This window comes from Meles meles, chromosome Y (genome assembly GCF_922984935.1).
Source record: "Meles meles chromosome Y, mMelMel3.1 paternal haplotype, whole genome shotgun sequence".
Taxonomy (NCBI): Eukaryota; Metazoa; Chordata; class Mammalia; order Carnivora; family Mustelidae; genus Meles; species Meles meles.
In genome coordinates this window covers 11,790,211-11,813,349 of record NC_060088.1, presented here as the reverse complement: position 1 = coordinate 11,813,349, position 23,139 = coordinate 11,790,211, and the positions used below count along the sequence as shown (strand labels likewise).

At 40.5% G+C, this 23,139-nt stretch overlaps 1 protein-coding gene and 1 non-coding gene across 10 annotated transcripts in view; both read right to left on the bottom strand.

The window, feature by feature from the left end:
* The window catches only part of LOC123935839 (zinc finger X-chromosomal protein-like), a 59,682-nt gene extending 42,736 nt beyond the window's left edge, over positions 1-16,946 (bottom strand). For 2 of the 9 annotated variants that reach the window (XM_045996656.1, XM_045996654.1), the window contains exon 1: positions 14,451-16,296. The gene's annotated coding sequence lies outside the window, so the exon portion shown is untranslated. Of the gene's footprint in view, positions 1-14,450; positions 16,298-16,664; positions 16,802-16,832 lie in introns of those variants that run through there. The other 7 variants (XM_045996650.1, XM_045996651.1, XM_045996653.1 and 4 more) reach the window with 7 other exon arrangements.
* Positions 16,947-21,743: 4,797 nt separating this feature from the next.
* Positions 21,744-21,845, bottom strand: LOC123935966. The gene has a single exon (XR_006817046.1). It is a non-coding gene; the product is annotated as a U6 spliceosomal RNA (small nuclear RNA).
* Positions 21,846-23,139: the final 1,294 nt, after the last annotated feature.

The following is a 23,139-nucleotide window of genomic DNA, read 5'->3' as shown; positions in this document are numbered from 1 at the left end:
ACAGTATTAAAAATTTTTTAAATCGTTAAGATAAACTTACAAATTCTTATTTTTGTAAACACACATTTCCCCCCAAAAGCTTAAATTCTGAGTAAGTAACAAAAACAGATTCAATAACAAAAGCCAGACTTATCACCAAGAAACTACTATGGAATGAACTGTCAAAAATCTACTCAAAAAGGACATGAGGTACAGACATTTTCGCAAGTGAATTCTAAGTTCCAATAAAGAGCTAATCTGTTACTAAATAACTTTTTTAGGATAAGTAACCCAATTAATTTTATGATTAAAATAACATCAAAATAAATGAATAAAAAGAACTATTTGAGAAAGGAATGTTTTAGGACAATAAGAAGGTGATATAAATGCTAAATATCTAGAGTATACATGGAGTATTTTAATCGAGAAAAGAGGGACCCCCTGGGTGACTCATTGGGTTAACCTTCTGCCTTTGGCTCAGGTCATGATCTCAGGGTCCTGGGATGGAGCCCCATCTCTGCTCTGCTTGGGGCGGGGTGGGGGGGAGGTTTGCTTCCCCCTCTCTCTCTGCCTGCCTCTTTGTCTACTTGTGAGCTCTGTCTGTCAAATAAATATTATAATAATAATGAGTTTTTTATTATAAAATCACAGTTTATAAAACAGGGAATACAAATTGGCAATAGACCAACTGAACCAAAATAGAAAAAATATACTTGTACATACAAGAATTAAGATATACTTCATGAACTGCATTATAAATCAGTGAGGAAAAGGATAAATTAGTCAATGAAATTACATGAAAAAGATAAAAATTAGATCTGTACCTCAAAAACAGAAAAAAAATAATTCCAGGTACCTCTCTCTCTTTCTTTTTCTTTTTTTTTTTTTTTTAAAGATTTTATTTATTTATTTGACAGAGAGAGATCACAGGTAGATAGAGAGGCAGGCAGAGAGAGAGAAAGGGAAGCAGGCTCCCCGCTGAGCAGAGAGCCCGATGCGGGACTCGATCCCAGGACCTGAGATCATGACCGAGCCGAAGGCAGCAGCTCAACCCACTGAGCCACCCAGGCGCCCCTCTCTCTCTCTTTCTATGACTGCCTCTCTGCCTACTTGTGACCTCTGTCAAATACATAAAATCTTAAAAAAAATTCTGGGTAGATTAATAACCTAAATATAAAAAAGCAAATTTTAAAACCTGAATTAAAAAAAAGTACAGGGGTGTGTAGCTAGCATGTGACTCCTGATTTAGGAGTTTTGAGTTCTAGCCCCATACTGGGTGTAGAGATTACTAAAAAAAAATAATACCAAGAAGCAGAGAGAAAAAGAAGGAAGGAAAGAAGGAGGGAAAAGTACGGGAAGGGCGGGGGGGGGAGCAAAAGTGAAAAAAAAAAAAAAGAAAAACACAGAATGACTTTGTGGTAGAGGGTGAATTTCTTAAAGATACAAAAAACACAAGCCATGTGTGAAAAGATTTAAAAATTACCTCACTTTAAGAACTTAAGTCCCATTCAATAAAATATGCTCACATTAAGAACTAAAGTCCCATTCAATAAAATATGCTATACATAAATCCAAGACAAGTCGAAAACTGGAAAAATGCATTTATAGGCTAAGTGATCAGCAAACTATTTTTAAGCAGAACATAAAAACAACACCTGTACATCAATAAAAACAGCAACCCAACAACAAAAAATAGGCCTAAAATAGGAACAAGAAAATTACTGAGAAAGAGTAATCAGCAATTAATTTATGGGGGGAGAAAGATGTTCAATCTCTACCAGAATCTAATCTATGCAAAATTAAAACAGTAATGGGAAAACATTTAATTCCCCAAAGACAGAAAGAAATTGAACCAGTGGGTGCCTGGGTGAACTCAGTCACTTAAGTGCCTTTGGCTCGGGTCCTGATCCTAGAGTCCTGGGATTGAGCCCCAAGCCCCATTTCAGTCTGTCTCCCTGCTCAGCAGGGAGACTGCTTCTCCCTCTTTCCCCTGCTAGTGCGCACGCGCACTCTCTCTCTCTCAAATAAATAAAATCTTAAAAAAAAGAGAAGAAATTAAATTGTTAAATCTTTGGCAATGATCTGCAGAAACAAAGGCTCACAGACATCTTAATGTAAACTAAGTTATAACTGCAGTAGGAAGAACCTGGGAATTCTAATAAAATTGTCAATGCATATACACTTCAATACACCAATTCCATTTTATAAACCCAAGAGAGAAAAACCATGTGCAAAGATGTTCACAGCCCCAGTGTTCTGACTTTCAAACAACTAAAGACATTAAGTGTTCCTAGGAATAAATAAACCAGAGAATATTTATTTACTAAAATACAAGGAATATGAATAATTTGTTTAATTATTACTCAAACTTTCACCTCAGGGCTCCTTGATGAAATAAAATTCAAGAATTTATTTGCATAAATTATGCTGTCAATATTTAAAAAACTATCTATAGACAAGAATTGTGCACTGTCCTGGAGAGGGTCTAACTTTTTCTGATCCTGACCTATAGAAAGAAATATATTTTACATCGTGGCTCAGAACATACATAAGTATAAATACAAAGATACAAATAACATGTATGTCTGTATATATATGTCTGTATAAATATCACTGAATACATGTTTAAAATTAAAGACTGATACATATTACAACTGAATAATTTCAAGAACATTTGCTTATTAACTTCAACTAGTAAGTCATTATCAACATAACGCAAAGTATTTGCTTCAAGCATTGGCCAAATTAAAAATTAAATCTCTTGTCTAAAGGGGAAGATGGGGGTAGAACAAAAGGACTCTAGCCTCATCCAGTCCTGTAAACACAATCAGATAACCATCAAATCTTCCTAAATACCCAGAAATTGATTTGAAGATTCTACAACTAAAGGCAAAGAAGAGGCCACAATGAAGAAGGTAGTTCTTCCCATGTGGTATAGGAAAGAAGGATGTTGTGGCACCAGTAATTGACTTGAAAAACAAAAGAGACTGAATTTTGTGAGTTCTTGCAAACAACTTAAAGCCTGGGGCATACAGTAGGGAAGTTAGTTGCTCATCTCAGACATGTCGCAAAGAGGCAGTTTTCACAGGGAAACCCTCCCCTAGAACAAAGGCTTTAGCAGGCACCATTTCCCTTCCCGGCCCCTCAGAATATGAACAGGGCCACCTGTGGTAAATAGCACAGCACAGACACTCACTACCTAACAAACCTACACCAAACCCTGCCCTAAGCATGCCACAGTCCAGAAGAACCACCCTTCCCAGTCTCTCTTGCCTCAGTACCGATGTGGCAGCTCTTCCCCAGACCAGCCCAAACCACAGCATCACGCCACCTGGAGTTTTGTAAGGCTTCGGCTCTGGCAGCAGTGGTAACAGGACTCATTTCACAGGGAGACCAGAGCACACCTAGTTAAAACTCACCACATTCACGCCAGGGACCAAACACTACCCACTGCAGGCAAGGACAGCCCCTGCAGGCAACTGGTCTGAAGGATAGAGCAGCTAAGACAAAATAGCAGAGCGTACACAGCATTAGGCAGAGACACTCCCTGAAGTGACAGGCCCTGGGAAATAGAGACACTATAGAGCCTTTTCTTCATAAAACCCTTACCTTCAAGAACAAGAGACACAGATGACTTTTATAATACAGAAACAGGTACAGAAACTTACACAAAACAAGTCAGAGGAATCTGTCCCAAATAAAAATAAGGTCAAAGCTGCTACCAGAGATCTAAGTGAAACAGATATAAGTAACATGCCTGATAGAAAATATAAACCCAATGATGAAAAGGATACTCACTGGACTTGAGAAGAGTGGAGGGCATCAGTGAGACCATTAACACAGAAATAAGGAGTAACACAGCAAAGATAAAAGACTCAAAAAAACAAAATGAGAATAATGGAATAAGAAGACAGTAATGGAAAGTAGTCAAACTGAACAAAACAGAAAAAAAAGAATTATGCAAAATGAGAGGAGACCTAGGGAACACAGTGACACGATCAAATATACTGATACTTGTCTTACAGGAGTCCCCAAAGAGGAAACAAAAAATGGGGCAGAGAATTTTTTTTTTAAGATTTTATTTATTCATTTGACAGAGACAGTGAGAAAAGGAACAAAAGCAGGGAGAGTGGCAGAGAGAGAAGCAGGCTTACCACTGAGCAGGGAGCCAGATGAGGGGCTCTATCCCAGGACCCTAGGATTATGACCTGAGCTGAAGCTTAATGAATGAGCCACCCAGCCACCCCAAGGGTCAGAGAATTTAAGTTAAGAAAGAATAGCTAAAAATTTCCTTACTCTGGGGAAGGAAACATATACAGATCCAAGAGGCACTGAGATCCCAAAACAAAATCAAGAAAAACAGATCCACACCAAGACATATGTGACTGGGACACCTGGGTGCCTAAGTGGGTTAAGCCTCTGCTTTCAGCTCAGGTCATGGTCTCAGGTTCCTGGGATCCAGCCCCGAATCGGGCTCTCTGCTCAGCGGGAGCCTGCTTCCTCCTCTCTCTCCCTGCCTGCCGCTCTGCCTACTTGTGATCTCTGTCAAATAAATACATAAAATCTTAAAAAAAAAAAAAGACATATGTGATTAAAATGACAAAACATAGTAGTAAAAAATATTAAAAGCAGCAAAAGAAGACAATTACATACAAAGGAAACCCTGTGAGAGTACCAGCAGATTTCTAAGCAGAAATTTTCCAAGCCAGGAGATAGCTGCATGATTCAAAGGGCTGACTGGGAAAACTTATAGCCAAAAATACTCTATGCAGCAAAGACATCATTCAGAATAGAAAGAATTTCCCAGAAAAACAACTAAAGGAAGTTTGTGACCACTAAACCAGCCCTGAAAACAATACTGAATGAGACTCTTTGAGTGGAAAAAAAGACGAAAAATGACATCATGAGGGTACAAAACTTAAAAAGAGTAAAAACGAAGATTTCTATTAAAAAAATCAGTTAAGGAACTCACAAAATAAAAGAATGTAAAATATGAGAGCATATACCTAAAACATGAGAAGAGGTGTAAAAAATGGGTTCAAACGATCATCAAATGATCAATGATCATCAACTTCTTAATACAGACTGCCATATGCACAAGAGGCAAATACAAACCTAATGGTAACCACAAATCAAAACCACTAATACTGAAAGAATAAAGAGGAAAAACCAAGCCAAATCACTAAAGAAAAGCAGCAAACCATGAAAGAGAGACAAGATCAGAAAAAACTTTCAGATACAACCAAAAAACAAGTAATAAAATGGCAATACATATCTATCAACAATTATTTTGAATGTAAATCTACTAAAAACACATAGCTAAAAGAATGGGTTAAAAAACAAGACCTGGCGTGCCTGGGAGGCTCCATGGGTTGGACATCTGATCTCAGTTCAGGTCTTGGTATCAGGATCATGAGTTTCATACCTGTGTTGAGCTCCATACTGCTCACGAGACTCACCTAAAAAAGACTGCCACACTGCCTACAAAAACCTCCTTTCTGACCAAAAGACACCTGCAGATTGAAAGTGAGGGTAAGAAGGGGTGCCTGTGTGGCTCAGTTGGTTAAGTGACCAACTCTTGATTTCAGCTCAGGTTATGTCTGCTGTGAGATCAAACCCTGTAACAGGGTCCATGCTAAACATGAAGCCTGCTTAAGATTCTCTCTCTCCCTCTCCTTCTGTCCCACTCCTAATCCCATGTTCTCTCGCTCAAAAAAAAAAAAAAAAAAAAAAAAAAAAAGTGAGGGGACAGAGAAACATCCATCATGCAAATGGATGTCAAAAAGGACCAGTGTAGAGGCACCTGGATGGCTCAGTCAGTTAAGCATCCATTCTTAGTTTTGGCTCAGATCTGAGATTGACCGCCAGTTCAGGCTCCTTGCTCAGTGCCAATTAATTCTCCCCCAATGACACACACACTCTCTCTCACAAATAAAAAAATCTCCCCTTGCCCAAAAAAGCTGGTGTAGCAATACTCATATCTGAGAAGCCAGACTTTAAAACAAAAGCTGTAACAAGAGATGAAGAAGGGCACTATATAATCAAAGTAGACATTCCATCAAGATGATGTAACAACTGTAAATATTTATGTACCCAACATGGAAGTACCCAAATATATAAACAGTTAATAACAAACATAAAGAGGTTCATTAATAATAAAATAATAACAGAGGACTTTAATATGCCCCTATATCAATGGACATATCACCTAAACAGAAAATCAACAAAGAACCAATGCCTTTGAATGATATACTGGACCAAATGCACTTAATGAATATATTCAGAACATTTCAGCAGAACAGACACTGTTCTAAGTGCACACAGAACATTCTCCAGAATGGATCACATATTAGGTCACAATACAACCCTCAACAAAATCAAAAAGATCAAAGACATACCATACATCTTTTCTGACCACAACAATATGAAACTGACATGAAAGCTTAATAAAATGCTGCTTAACAATGAATGGGTCAACAAGGAAATCAAAGAAGAAATTAGACAAAACCATGAGAGACTGCGTGCTCCGAGAAACAAACTGAGGGTTTTGGAGGGGGTAGTGGGAGGTTGGGTGAGCCTGGTGGAGGCTATTAAGGAGGGCACGTATTGCATGGAGCACTGGGTGGTGTGGTGCATAAACAATGACTTTTGGAACAATGAAAAGAAAAATTTTTTTTAAAAAGTACATGGAAACCAATGAAAGTGAAAACACAACAGTTCAAAACCTCTGGGATTCAGCAAAAGCAGTTCTAAGAAACAAGTTAATAGCATATGGACGTACCTCAAGAAGCCAAGATAAATCCCAATATACTACCTAATCTTACACCTAAAAGAGACGGAAAAAGAACAACAAACAAAATGTAAAACCATCAGAAAGAAGGAAATACATTTTAGAGCAGAAATAAATGATACAGAAACTAAACAAACAAACAAACAAAAAAACCACTCACACACAAGAACAGTGAAACCAGGAGCAGGTTCTTTGAACAAAACTAATAAAACTTATGAACCTCTAGGAGGATTTACCAAGACAGAAAGACGGGCGCCTGGGTGGCTCAGTGGGTTAAAGCCTCTGCCTTCAGCTCAGGTCATGATCTCAGGGCCCTGGAATGGAGCCCCACATTGGGCTCTCTGCTCAGCAGGGAGCCTGCTTCCCTTCCTCTCTCTCTGGCTGCCTCTCTGCCTACCTGTGATCTCTGTCTGTCAAATAAATAAATAAAATCTTTAAAAACAAAACAAAAACAAAAACAAAGGGAACATACTTCAACCTCCTAAAGGCCATATGAATGACCCACAGCTAATATCATCCTCCATAAGGAAAAACTGAGAGCCTTTTCCTTAGTCAGAAACAAGATATGATGTCCATCTTACCCCTGTTATTCAACATATGCAACATAATACTCTAAGTCCTAGCCTCAGCAGACAACAAAAGAAAGGAAAGGAATCCAAATCGGTAAGGAAGAATTGAAACTTTCATTATTTGCAAAAGACAGGATACCCTACACAGAAAACCTTAGAGACAAAAGATAGCAAAAAAAATCGCTAGAACCCATAAAAAATGCAGTAAAGTAGCAAGATAAGAATCTACATTCAGGGGCACCTGAGTGGCTCAGTGGGTTAAAGCCTCTGCCTTCGGCTCAGGTCATGATCCCAGAGTCCTGGAATAGAGCTCCACATCGGGCTCTCTGCTCTGCAGGGAGCCTGTTTCCTCCTCTCTCTCTGCCTGCCTCTCTGCCTATTTGTGATCTCTGTCAAATAAATAAATAAAGTCTTAAAAAAAAAAAAAAAGAAAAGAATCTATGTTCAGAAATCTGTTACATTTGTATACACTAATAACAAAGCAGCATATACTAATAACAAAGTAGCAGAAAGAGAAATCAAGTAATCAATTGCACCTAGGATAAACCTCACCTATATTCCTTGGCACCTATAAATGCCTAAGAATAAACCTCACCCAAGAGGTAAGCAATCTTCATTCTGAAAACTGCAGAACAATGATGAAGATGAATGCAACTGAAGATGACACAAAGAAATGGAAACACATGGAATGCTCATGGAGTTCAAGAACAAATATTATTAATATTGTCTATGCAACCCCGAAAAATCTACACATTTAATGTGATCCCTATCAAAATTACACCAGCATTTTTCACAGAGGTAGAACAAACAACTCTAAAATTTATATGAAATCAGAAAAGATCCCATATAAACAAAGCAACCTTGGGGAAAAAAAAACAAAGCTAGAGGCATCACAACTCCAGATTTAAAATTATATTACAAAGCTGAAGTGATCAAAATAGTATGGTACCGGCACAAAAATAGACCCAGAGACCAATGGACAGAATAGGAATAGAAAACCCCGAAATAAACCCACAACTCAACCAACTAATCTTCAAAAAGCAGAAAAGAAAATCCAATGGGAAAAAGTCTCTTCAACAAATGGTGTTGGGTAACCTGGACTGCAACATGCAGAAGAATGACACTGCACCACTTTTTTTTTTTTTAAAGATTTTATTTATTTATTTGACAGAGATCACAAGTGGGCAGAGAGGCAGGCAGAGAGAGAAGAGGAAGCAGGCTTCCTGCTGAATAGAGAGCCCCATGCAGGGCTCGATCCCAGGACCCTGGGATCATGACCTGGGCCAAAGGCAGAGGCTTTAACCCACTGAGCCACCCAGGCACTCCACTGCAACACTTTCTTACACCAAACACAAAAATAAACTCAAAATGGATGAAAGACATAAATGTGAGGCAGGAATCCATCAAAACTCTAGAACAGAGCACAGACAGTAATTTCTTTAACATCAGCTGTAACAACAGTGTTCTATGTCTCCTGAGGCAAGGGAAAACAAAAGCAAAAAATAAACTAATGGGACTACATCAAAATTAAAAACTTCTGTGCAAGGGCGCCTCGGTGGCTCAGTGGGTTAAAGCCTCTGCCTTCGGCTCAGGTCATGATCTCAGGGTCCTGTGATCGAGCCCCACATCGGGCTCTCTGCTCGCAAGAAGCCTGCTTCCTACCCTCTCTCTCTCTGCCTACTTGTTATCTGTCTGTCAAATAAATAAATAAAATCTTTAAAAAACAAAACAAAACAAACTTCTAGGCAATGAAGGAAATAACTAGGCAATCTATGAAATGGGAGAAGATATTTGTAAATGATATATCCAATGAAGAGTTATTACCCAAAGTATTTAAGGAACTTTTAAAACTCAACATCCTGGGGCACCTGGGTGGCTCAGTGGGTTAAAGCCTCTGCCTTCGCCTCAGGTCATGATCCCAGGGTCCGGGGATCAAGGCCCACATCAGGCTCTCTGCTCAGCAGGGAGCCTGCCTCCCCTCCTACTTGTGATCTCTCTCTGTCAAATAAAAAAATAAAATCTTAAAAAACAAAAACAAAAACTTCAACATCCCAAAATGAATAATCTTTAAAAAAAAAAAAAGGGTAGAATGGGAGAAGGGGAGGAAAAAAGTCATGGGCAGAGATACAAACTAAAATTCCTCCAAAGAAGACATCCAAGGGAGGCTGGCTGGCTCAGTCAATGGGGCGGACAACTCTAGATCTTGGGGTCGTAAGGTTGAGCCCTATGTTGGGCACAGAGCTTAATGAAAAAAAATTTCTTTTTGCTTAATTAAAATTAAAAAAAAAAAAAGACTTTCAAACGGCCAATACACATATAAAAGTTGCTCAGCATCACTTATCAGGGAAACTACAGATCAAAACCACAATGAGATACCACCTTACCACTTTCAGAATGGCTACAATCAACCACAGGAGAAATAAATGTTGGCAAGAAATGACAAATGAAGGGCACCCCTTTTACACTGTTGGTGGGAACGCAAACTGGTGTAGCCAGTCTGCAAAACAGTAAGGGGGGGGGTTCCTCAAAAAGTTAAAAACAGAACTACTCTATCATCTAGCATCACACTATTGGGTGTGTATCCTCCAAATACAAGAACACTAATTCAAAGGGATACATGCACCCCTATATTTATAGCAGCTAAATTATTTACAACAGCCAAACTATGGAAATAGCCCAAGTGACCATCTACAGATGAATGGACAAAAATGTGATATATATATACACAACAGACTATTATTCAGTCATAAAATGAAATTTTGCTATTTTTAATGATGTATGGAGCTACAGAGTATTAACGATGTGAAATAAGTCAGTAAGAGAAAGACAAATACCATTATGTTCTCTCTCAGACATAAAATTCAAAGCACAAAACAAATGATCACATGGGCAAAAAGAGACAGACAAACCAAGAGACAAACTCTTAACCACTGAGAACAAACTAATGGTTAGCAGAGGGGAGGTAAGGGAGGGTTGAGGACTAGGAGGTGAGGATTAAGGAGTGCACTTGTGGTGTTGCACACTGGGTGATTAAAACGAACACTAAAAAAAAAAAAAAAAGGCAAATGAGACTATTCAGTCTACATTCCCTTAAAAAAAAATTAAAAGTAAAATCTTTTGCACATCTCTCTAATGTTTAGTTTAAGCCAGCTGACTCTCTCCCCTCCCATCTGTTCCCTCATTCCATTTGGCATGAGGTTACATTAGCGTCTGGAAAACCCAGTACACTACATTTATGGCAAGATGGGAATAAAAAACATAAATACTTCTTCGTGGTTTTTTTTTTGTTTTTTTTTTTACGATTTATCTATTTGACAGAGAGAGAGAGTGAGAGAGGGAATAAAAGCAGGGGGAGTGGGAGAGAGAGAAGCAGGCCTCCTGCTGAGCAGAGCCTGATGCAGGGGCTCCATCCCAGGACTCTGGAATCATGACCTGAGGCGAAGGCAGACACTTAACTCACTGAACCACTCAGGTGCCCCAATACTTGTTAGTATTACTATAAAAATAATCTTTCCCTCACAGGCACTCTACAAAGGTATCAGCAATCTCCACAGGTTCCAGGTCATTTTAAGAACTAGTAACCTAGAACCAGATGTTAAACATATGTTAAATGACATACTTAACCTAACCTTCTCTATAAAGGTAAACCACTCAAAGATTATTTCAGTACCTATATGTGAGAATACCAATGACTTCTGGGAAAAAAAGAAAGCTGGGATGAAGTGAGGAAAACCCTTTAACTGAATTTGCAAGCAAGATTTCTTTAAATAAAAAAAGAAATGAAACAAATAAGAAAATGTTATCACTTAATTTGTTTTATCAAAGTGACCCTTTTCAGCACTTTTGCAGCATTTTATCTTTTACATGTTTAATATGTTAATATTAATTACATTTTTAAAAGACCTTCAACAGTTCAGATTCTTCCCCTCCCCCATCAAGATTTATTTATTTATTTTTAGACACAGGAAGAGAAGCACAAGAGAGAGGCAAAGGAGAAGGAAAAAGAATCTCAACCAGACTCCCCAGTGAGCATGGAGCCCCACAAACCCAAGATCACCACCTGAGTCATTATCAAGAGTGGGACACTCAACCGAGCCACCCAGACCCCTAAAGACCACAGATTCCTTGATGTACACCTCTCCTTCACAAAAAATCCTCTTGTAAAAAAAGCAGTAAGGGGCATCTGACTGGCTCAGTTGGTAGAGCACAGGACTCTTCAATCTCATGGTTGAGTTTAAGACCCAAGCTGGGCTTGGAGACTGCTTAAAAAAAAAACAAAAAAAAAGTGACTTCTTTATGTTACACTCTGTAAGTAATAAGAGGCCTTTATAAATCATTCTTTTGAAAAATAATTTGGTAAGAATAAAGGGCTGCACACATTCTAAAAAGGAGTTATTCTTTTTTTTTTTTAATTTTTTTATTTTTTATTTGACAGAGAGAGAGAGAGCACAAGTAGACAGAGAGGCAGGCAGAGAGGAGGAAGCAGGCTCCCTGCGGAGCAGAGAGCCGATGCGGGGCTCGATCCCAGGACCCTGAGATCATGACCTGAGCCGAAGGCAGCGGCTTAGTCCACTGAGCCACCCAGGCGCCCCTAAAAAGGAGTTATTCTTGAGTTTCCATTTTGACCTGGTGCTTTCATAACATGGATATAGTGTACTAATGTATGTCTTTTGTCAAAATACAGTATCTATTTAGCTAGTTAATTTCAAATGGAAAGCTACTCAAGTCCATAAAAATCTCAGTAGTAAATCATTAAAATAATGGATATGTGAATATACATTAGTGAGATGATGTTTATGTGTCAAATCATTCTTTTTTTTTTTTTTTAAGATTTTATTTATTTATTTGACAGACAGAGATTACAAGTAGGCAGAGCCAGGCAGAGAGAGAGGAGGAAGCAGGCTCCCCGCAGAGCAGAGAGTCCGATGTGGGGCCCAATCCCAGGACCCTGGGATCATGACCTGAGCCGAAGGCAGAGGATTTAACCCACTGAGCCACGCAGATCATTCTGATGGAGGACAAAACAAGATGAGAAATTATCTCTACAATTAGGATCTTCAAAATTTGTGGAGACAAAATATCATCTAGTTAGGATATAATAGATATATTGCTAAATTAAATATGTCTGCATAGCTCCATGTGGCACAGAAGAGCGAGCCTCAGAAAATAATGGAGTCACAAATAGAAAGAAATGAAGCAGGAGCTTTTAGGAACTCTATGGATTAACAGATTTTTAATAAACGTTCTCAGGCACTTACTATGTGTCTGTCAAATTTTACTTCAGTCATATTAACTATGGAATTTCAGCAAGGTAGCTGGGTACAGTAGGCAACTGGAAATCCTAGATAAGAAACTTGGACAAGGTGAGCATAAAAAAGGACAGTGAGGACAAGAAGAAAAAGGATAGAGGAAGAAACTCATGAGATAGCCCCCATATACGTTTTAAAAATAACCCCAGGGGTGCGCCTGGGTGGCTCAGTGGGTTAAGCCTCTGCCTTCGGCTCAGGTCATGATCTCAGGGTCCTGGGATGGAGCCCCGCATCAGGCTCTCTGCTCAGCAGGGAGACTGCCTCCTCCTCTCTCTCTGCCTGCCTCTCTGCCTACTTGTGATCTCTGTCTGTAGAATAAATAAATAAAATCTTAAAAAAAAAAAAAAAATTAACCCCAGGGGTCGGGGGCCTGGGTGGCTCAGTGTGTTAAAGCCTCTGTCTTCGGCTCAGGTCATGATCCCAGGGTCCTGGGATTGGGCCCCACATCGGACTCTCTGCTCTGCGGGGAGCCTGCTTCCTCCTCTCTCTCTGCCTGGCTCTCTCCCTACTTGTAATCTCTGTCTGTCAAATAAATAAATAAAATCTTTAAAAAATAAAAAATAAGAAAAATAATCCCTGGGGTGCCTCGCTGGCTCAGTTGGTAGAGCTTGTGACATTTCATCTCCAGTTGTACATCTGAGCCTCCCACTGGGTACAGGGATTACTTAAAAATAAAATCTTTAAGAGCGAAAAAAGGAGAACCACAGCAGAGAAAGTAGAAAACAGTTTTTTGGATTTTTTTGTTTTGTCTTGTTTGTGAAGTCTACCAGGGAACTTGAAGTCATGACCCTGATATCAAGACAAGTTGAGATCAAGAGACAGACCAATGTTAAATGACTATGTCACTGAGGGGCCCCACAGAAAGACTTTTATGTGACACCCCAATCAGCATGGTGCAGAAGAGTTTCACAATTTAGTTAACAATGATTTATAAATAAGTGGATTAAAATGAAATAAAAGGACTGGTGCAAAGAAACACAGTATAATTTAGATGTTTATAGAATTATCAAATCTAGTCATATTTATAAGAGAGAAAAAGAAGTCATCAAGAGTGTGAGGGAAGGGACGCCTGGGTGGCTCAGTTGGTTAAGCAGCTGCCTTCAGCTCAGGTCATGATCCCAGCGTCCTGGGATCGAGTCCCACATCGGGCTCCTTGCTCGGCGGGAAGCATGGTTCTCCCTCTGCCTCTGCCTACCACTCTGTCTGCCTGTGCTTGCACGCTCATGCTCTCTCTCTCCCCCTAATAAATAAATAAATAAAATCTTAAAAAAAAAAAAAAGAGTGTCAGGGAAAAGCATAGGCAGAAGCTGGGACTGGAAGAAAGAGATTTTTTCCTGCAGCGAACGAACAAAGAAGAAAGCCTAGATAAAAATAAAAGAGTAGCATGAAGTTGAAGAAATTAAATACTTATAACAGAAGGCGATCTACCTTTCTTAGCTAAGTTAAAACAAAAAAAGTAATTTATGGGGTTGATGGATTTTAAAGACTGGGATATAAAGTTTAAAAAGAAAATAAGTTTCTTATTACCAATATGCAGAAAAAAAGTCACACCAAGGTTAACTAATGAAAATGCAAATGTAAACAGTCAGAAAGGAAGCATTTACAAAAAGCACTCTATGTTTTTAAAAATTAGGAAAGTTGTGAGAAATATAAATTAAATATTAATACCTGATTTATTCACGATAGTTGGCTAATTAATAATCTATCAATCAGCTTTCCAGATCATTAACGTCTACCTCTTCAAGCAAAAACGATTTACAGTTAAAACATTTTTATAGAAAATTTTTAGAGTTATACACTTACCTGTCTTAATTATACATTCGACTCTAAATTAATCTTAATCTCGAACATCCATTGTTGCTGCACTGGAACATCTGCTGCTGCTGCATGTACTGTGCAGCAAATAATTCTATCTTCTTTAGAGCTCTTCTATGTCTTTCCCAGCTGTCAAGATATAAAGCAACTACTTCTACAGTTTACGTTTTTCCTTAACACCTCTACAACTAGACTGCTTTAACAACTTGCTTCTAGTCTGTCTTCTGTAATCCAGTGTCTTAAACTTTCCTAAGTGTGGACCTTCATGAAAAACATGAGAATCCCTTTCACCAGTGCTTGCCCCGTTGCTAGGAAAGTAGGAAAGTTGTTTGTGTATTACAAAATTGAGGAAACAAGTGCTCCATGTATTTCCTGAAACTTTCTAATCTAGGACATTTATATATATAAATCAAAATATGACTTTTGGCTTAGTGGAGAGTAAAAAAGAGTATGTTTTCTGGAAAGAATTACTTTGGGGAGGGGGGCGGGAGTTTGCATGAGGCCATTTGAAATTTTAGGAATTAGTCTTCTAACCTACTCTTCAAAATGCCTTGGTAAAATACTGTTATTAATACTCAGTATAGGAAGTGTAACACTTCTGAGCAATAAGTTATTGGAATGAGAATTCAGGACAGAAAAGAACGGCTGTTAAGGAGAATCACATGAAAAGTAGGAACACTCTATAATTTTTCTAGTAATGAAAGGAGTGATTTACTTACTACTTGCTGTCATTATTTCTCAAGTTTGAAACTTTTCCAATGATTGGATCCAGAACTGCTAAATAAATGAAGTACAACTGAGGTGTTTGATCACTCTGCTAGAAATTAGTCTCCAGATGTCATTATTTACCCTTTTCAGGCAGAATTTCCAGGACTTCCTTACCTACCCTACGCGCTCTAGGAAACTGTAAATTTACTGTCGCATTAAGAATGCCCTTCGCTCACTCACACCTCCACCCAACAAAGTCCCACCATTCTTTCAGTAAGTCACGATTCCAAAATGCCACCGATTTCAGGAACACTTTCCTGATGCTGGAAATGGAGGCTTAGGCTTCCTAAGGTAATCTACGATGCGAAGTTACTGCAACCATCACGTGCATTTTAAGAACTTTCATAATCTTTCCTACACCGTGCATCGGTTGCACTGAGCTCACCGTCAAAGTCCAATAATAAGCAATCTAAAGTACAGTAAGGTATGGAACTGCACCTTAAAACTCCAACGGAACACCTAAATAGCTCCAGGTATGTATGTAAACGTACACAGCACATCAAATTTTGTTGTGATTCCACAGAAACTCATCTCCTACTCAATAACTATTATAAAGTGATCAATAACCATTTAAACAGACATCTCAAAGTTTTGCCAAATAAGAAACTAGACTTCTAACTTATTTCTCCGATTTCAGGTTTGCAAAATGCAGCTTTTCACACCTACTGTATGAAAGAGTGGTGAGAACTTTTTCCTTCCTATCAAATTCAATTTTTATTATCGAGATTCTCGGGGAGACAACTAGTAGAAAACCTCATAGTGAGCGGTCTAGAAGCCACATATGAATCCGCTTAAGTAAAAAATGTTTTAGAGACAACCAACCGACAGGAGGACCGAAAGCGATGCAGCACAAATGGAAAACAGAAAGCCAAGGATGACTGTCACAAAGGGTAGGGCTGCTCCCAAGCGCCGGTACCACGAGGGCCCATCATGGCGACAAGGCTAATAGCACCCATGAGAACCGAGCACGCCCCTTCAGCGCGTACCCGCCGCCGTGCGGGGCCTCCGGACCGGTCACCCGAGCTGCCGCCGCCGCCGGCGGCGGCGGCTCTCCAACACCCCCTCACGGACTGTAGCGGAATTTTATCCCCAAACACCACCTTCAAGATGGCGACTCCCCCTCCCGACAACCCCTTCAACCGTCCAAGCAGCCACCGTAAATCCGCCACCATCTTGTTCCCCCTCCCTCCCCACTCCCCCTCCAATATTTACATAGCAGAAAATCTTTCCGGCCTGCCTCCGGCATTCACCTCACGCCCGCAACCTTCGCCTCTTAGTTGGGCCTCGGCATCGCGAGGAGCCCCAGGCAGGCCGCGACGGCGACCCAACGCCTCGACGCCGTCTCTCCGGGAACGGGGTATCCCCCAGCCTCCCTTACCCCTTAACCCCCACGTCCTTCGCCCGCCCCCACCCCCCGCCGCCAACGGAGCGCACCTCCGCCGCAGCTCAGGGCACTCAGGCTCCTAACTGCGGCCTCCTCCGGGCCTGCTCTGCGCCCTCCGCCGTACCACCCGGTGTGGGCGGAAGGGCGTCTCCCGGGCCCCCGACTAGGCCACCCCAGTAGCGTTAGACCCGAGGGCAGCGGCAGAGCCCGGAACTCACCGGATGCGCGTGCGGGCAGTCGGCAACGGGGCCGGGTGCTGCAGGCCGGCCTTCCTTTGGAGCACTGGGCCGGGTTCCGGCTGGTGGGGCGGGCGGAGGGAGGGAGGAGGGGCCGAGCTCGGAGCTGACAAAAAGCGGCCCAGCTCCCCGGCACGGGCCCGCCGTCAGCACGTCACGTCACCGCCCGGGAGAGAAACCCAGGAAAATGCGGAAGAGTTGATAGGACCCCGCCGAAGTGCTAATACCTCGGTATCTGGTATTGGCGCCGCTCAGGCCCCGCAACCGGGGAGCCCGGTGGCCTCCCAGCGGCGGGGTCTCCGTCGTCCGAAGTCTCTTACAACGTTCTTTCCTCCTTCGCGCACCCGCCCGTCGCCGCCGCACACGCGCTGCTGCTGCGGCTCCGGCGCGAAGCCGTGGTCTGTCCACCCGGCTGCGAAGCAGGCGGCCCGCACCGGACCGACTCTGGTCGCCCCCCACTGTCTCTCTGGGTCTCATTCACTCCCGGGCCCTCCTTGGAAACCATCCGCCTCTTCGCTCGAACTGCCTTCTCTAGGTGTTTCCAAGTCCTCAAACTCCCGCGCGCAGAAAATGTGTTTTCCTCATCCCTGTGATTGCAGAAAGCATTAGCAACCATCGCCGTTTTTTATCTAAGATTTAAAAAGAAAATTCTTTTAAGTAAAATGAAAATTCGCTTGCCAGTGTAAGTGAGTGCATCGACAAGAAAAGAAGAAGGGATATCCTGGAGCAACTACTAAACCGCTTAAAAAAAAAAAAAATTCAGAGAACCTGCTTTCAAAGTAATGTGCAAAAGGATTATACTCTGGAAATGGATTCGCACCTTTCAATAAAGATGTATTGATAGGTATATTGTCTTTTCCATGAACCTTTTTTCAGAATATGGAGCCTCTGAAATGTAAGTCTTGTGTAAGAGCGTCATAAAAAAATGAACTTTCATATTTACATGTTATTTAATACGTAGAGTACTTGAATTATATATGCATTTTTCTACAAATTGCCTAAGAGCCCTTTAAAAAGAATCAACAAAGAAAACGAAAAATATATTTGATTAAACAGTCACTTATTAACTCCAAAAACATATATTTTGCATTTTCATTACTTTAAATTTTGATGCTATCTTTTCATACAGAACTTTGGACCCAAGCTATGTTTGAAAGTTACTAATAAGGGGAGCCCAGCTAGCTTACTGGTGGAACAAGGGACTCCGATCTTGTGAATTTGACTCCCAAGTTGGGCGCATTGCTTACTTAAAAATAATAAAAAATAAGTTACTAGTAAAAAGTTAAATAATATTGTATTCCTGTACTGTAATATGGAATCTGACATCCCACAGTTTTTCTGCGGGGACTTAATACAGAAAATCTTTCAAACAACAGTGTAAAAATTACAAAGCAAATACCATACTGTTGGTATGTATCTTTAAATGTATAGGCTAGGGGCGCCTGGGTGGCTCAATGGGTTATAGCCTCTACCTTCGGCTCAGGTCATGATCCCAGGGTCCTGGGATCCAGCCCCGAATTGGGTTCTTTGCTCCGCGGAGAGCCCGCTTCCTCCTCTCTCTGCCTGCCCCTGCCTACTTGCGATCTCTGTCTGTCAAATAAATAAATAAAATCTTTAAAAAATAAAAATAAATGTATAGGCTATATATACTACTTTTCTGTCATACATAGTCTCAAATTCCCCAACTGCCATTTGTTCATATATCTAAAAACCACGAAATGCCTTAAAAACAGGAAAAACAGGGGCGCCTGGGTGGCTGTGGGTTAAAGCCTCTGCCTTCCACTCAGGTCATGATCCCAGGGTCCTGGGATCGAGCACCACTTCGGGCTCTCTGCTCCGCGGGGAGCCTCCTTCCTCTTCTCTGCCTGCCTCTCTGCCTACTTGTGATTTCTCTCTGTCAGATAAATAAAAATATTAAAAAAAAAAATTTCCTCTCAAGGACCTTAACTTCCCCCTCCAGCTTAATTTTTTAAAAAAGATTTTATTTATTTATTTGACAGAGAGAAAGATCACAAATAGGCAGAGGGGGAGTGGGGGAAGCAGGCTCCCTGCTGAGCAGACAAAACGATGGGGGGGGGGGGGGGGGGCTTGATCCCAGAACCCTGGGAAGATGATCTGAGGCAAAGGTAAGCTTAACCCTCTGAGCCACCTAGGGACCACTTAAATTTTCTTTTAACAAAATCTAAAAGACAACATGTTTTTATGTTTATATAAATTACAACAAACTGGGGCACCTGGGTGGCTCAGTGGGTTAAGTGCCCGCCCTCAGCTTAGGTCTTGATCCCCCACTCCTGGTATTGAATGGGCATGGGGCTTCCTACTCAGTGGAGAGCTTCTCTGCCTCTGCCCCTCCCCCTGCATACGTTCTCTCTTTCTCTCTCAAATAAATAAAATCTTTAAAAAATATATATACATATATAATCAATGAAAATAGTTACATTAAGAGTGCGAGTACACCTAAGATCACTGAAACCTCTGGGTCATTAGGTATCTTACACATTGCATTTAAAGGATCTGCCATATTTACCTTGTTTTAAAATTGATTATTGGGGGTACCTTGGTAGCTCAGTAGGTTAAAGCATCTGCCTTCCGGCTCAGGTCATGATTTCAGGGGCCTGGGATCAAGTCTGGCATCGAGCTTCTTGCTCAGCCGGGAGCCTGCTTCTCCCTCTTTCTCTGTCCTTCTGAGGAAAAACCATGTTAATAAAAATGAGATTCTTGGACCCAACTTCTAGGGCCAATAATTAACACTAGCAAGCCCAGGTGATACAAGCAATCACCCCAGAAAATATTAGCACATACTTGCAAATGCATCTTTGTCCACATTTACAAGACTTTCACTTAGAGTACAAAGAGGTGAAATTGCTGGATTTGGTACGGGGTGATTTTCTGACCATATTCATGCTCATTCACTCCTCTAGTCAGTAAGTAAGTAAGTTAAGTAAGTAAGACAGTTCCGAATTCATTACTCTTTGGCCAATTTCTTTTTTCTTTTTTGGGTGGGTATTGGTTTTTCACATTTTTATTGAGGGTCACACAGTAGCAGGGATATGGTGGGGGGGAGAGGGGGCTATTTTCTGTCAATGGAGGGGCTCACTGTTTCTTTAGCCACTCCAAACTTGGGCCCTGGGAATGTTTGGGGTAGCTGAGGTTTTTCCAAGCTTTAGGTATGCCCTGGTTGATCTTGATGGCATGCTTCTTGCAGGGCCTGAGGTGAGGACAGAAGTATAGTAGCAGCCATTTTATTTTCCATGGTGGCCTCCTTGGCTAATCTTTTATGTGCACATTCTTTAAAACAATTTTTTTAAAAAGATTTTTATTAAAAAAAATTTTTTTTTATTTATTCATTTGACAGAGAGAGACCCAGCGAAGGGAGTGGGAGAGGGAGAAGCAGGCTTCCAGCTGAGCAGGGAGCCAGATGCTTCCGGGCTCGGGGCTCAATCCCAGTTCCCTGGGATCATGACTGGAGCTGAAGGCAGATGCTTAATGACTGAGCCACCTAGGCACCCCTAACACAATTTTTAAAAATTTAGAGTTGACATGCAATATTAAATTCAAGACTATAACACAGTGATTTAACAATTATATACATTACAAAATATCACTTTAAGTGTAGTTACCATCTGTTACCAAAGTTATCACAATATTATGGAATATATCCCCTATGCTGTCCTTTTCATTCCCATGATTGATTTATTTTATAACTTGAAGTTTGTCCACCTTAATCATCGTGACCTTTTATGCCCATCCAGCTACTTTTTTCCTCTCTGGAAACCACTAGTTTATTTTCTGTATTTATGAGTTGTTATTGTTTTTGCTTGTTCATTTATTTTTTTAGGTTCCACATAAAAATGAAATCCAGCGGTATTTGTTTTTTTCTGACTTATTTCAGTCAAGATGATGCCCTTTAGGTCAAGCCATTTTGTCAAGAATAGCAAGATCTCCTTTTTTTTTTTTAAAGATTTTATTTATTTATTTGACAGACAGAGATCACAGGTAGGTGGGGAGACAGGCAGAGAGAGAGGAAGCAGGCTCCCCACGGAGCAGAGAGGCCAATGGGGTCTCGATCCCAGGATCCCAAGATCTTGATCCAAGCTGAAGGCAGAGAGGCTTTAACCCACTTAGTTGTCTCAAGATCTTTCTTTTTTATATGAGTAATATCATGTATATATTTATATATATTCAATATATATAAATCACAGCTTCCTTATCCATCAACAGACACTCAGTTACTTTTATAACTTTGCTATTATAAATAATAAAGATACGTTGCATATATATTTTGAATTAGCATTACTATTTTATTATGGTAAATACTCAGCAGTGCAATTGCTGGGTTATATAGTAGTTCTGTTTTTAACTTTTTGAGGAAGTTCTATACTGTTTTCCAAAGTGACTGTCCCAGTTTGCTTTTCCATCGACAGCGTAGGAGGGTTCCCCTTTCTCTACATCCTCAGCAGCACTTGGTCCTGTTAATTTTAGTCATTCTGACAGGTGTAAACTGGTATATTGTTGAGTTTTTTACTTCTACTTCCCTGATGACTAACGTTTAGCATCTTTTTATGTGTCTGTTGGCAATATGGATGTGTTCTTCTTTGGAGATAGTATCTATTCTGCCCATTCTTTAATTGGATTATTGGTTTTTATTAGTGTTGAATTGTGGGAGTTATTTATGCATTTTACTTACTAATCTTTTATTGGAGCTATTATTTACAAATACCTTCTCCCATTCAGTAAGTTGTCTTTCCTGTGTAAAGGCTTTTTATTTTGAGGTGGATCCAATTATTTATTTTTGGTTTAGTTTCCCTTGGCTTAGGAGATAGACTCAGAAAAATATTCGTCACACTGATGTCCAAGAGACACTGCCTATTTTCCCCTTTCCCTTCCTTCGTTTAAAATATGGAATGCTTTGCCACTTTGTGTGTCATCCTTGTACAGGGGCTATGCTGTTTCTCTGCATCATTACAATTTCAGTGTATGTGCTACCAAGTAAACATTGCCTATATTTTCCTTTTTTTGTCTTTTGAATGCTAATTTTTTTTTATTTTTTATTTTTTTATTTGTCAGAGAGAGAGAGAGAGCAAGAGTGAGCACAGGCAGACAGAGTGGCAGGCAGAGACAGAGAGAGAAGCAGGCTCCCTGTCGAGCACGGAGCCCGATGTGGGACTCGATCCCAGGACGCCGGGATCATGACCTGAGCTGAAGGCAGAGGCTTTAACCAACTGAGCCACCCAGGCGTCCCTTGAATGCTAATTTAAAGTTTTAATTCACTACTTATCACAAGTGCACTCCTTCATCCCCATCAGCTGTTTCATCCATCCTCCCACCATCCTCCTGCCTTCTGATAACCATCAGTGTGTTCTCTAGAGTTAAGAGTCTGTTTCTTTGGGGTGCCTGCGTGGCTCAGTATATTAAGCGTCTGCCTTTAGCCCAAGTAGTCATGATCTCAGGGTCCTAGGACCCAGTCTCAAATCAGGCTCCCTGCTAAGCGGTGGTCTTCTTCCTCTCCCTGCTTGCTTGTGTTGTCTCTCCATCAAGTTAAAAAAAAAAAGTCTGTTTCTTGGTTTGCTTCTTTTATTCCCTATGTTCCTTTGTCTCTTAAATTCCACATGAGTGAAATCATATGGCGTTTATATTTCTAACCTATTTTGCTTATCACAATACTGTCTAGCTCCATGCACATTATTGCAAATGGCAAGATTTCATTGTATCGCTGAGTAATTTTCTGTTTTGTATATATATGACTTATTTATCACTCATTGTTGATAAGACATTTGGGCTCTTTCCATAATTTGGCTATCACAGAAAGTGCTGAAATAAACACGAGGATGCATATATCTTTTTGTCCCCAAAACCCTGAAAGTAAAGTGAAGATCTGATTCTCTTCCAAGCACAAAAGATTATAGTTAGGACAATTAATAGATATAGTGAAACCCTAGAAAGAAAACCTGGGAAAGAGTTTAATTATAGGAATAGGGCTTTGGAAAGCTCCTTAATACAAAAGGAAATCCAGAGGTGCTTGGGTGGCTTTGTCGTTAGGCATCTGCCTTCAGCTTGGGTCATGATCCAAGGGTCCTGGCATCTAGCCTCTCATTGGGCTCTCTGCTTGAAGGAAGCCTGTTCCTCCACTCCCATTCCCCCTGCTTGTTTTCCCTCTCTTGCCAGCCATCTCCCTCTCTGTCAAATAAATAAATAAAGTCTTAAAAAATAATCCATAAGCATGTTCATAAAGGAACTGGAAGTCCGCAGGCTTTCATTTCTGTTTTAATCTTCAGATTTAGCACAAATA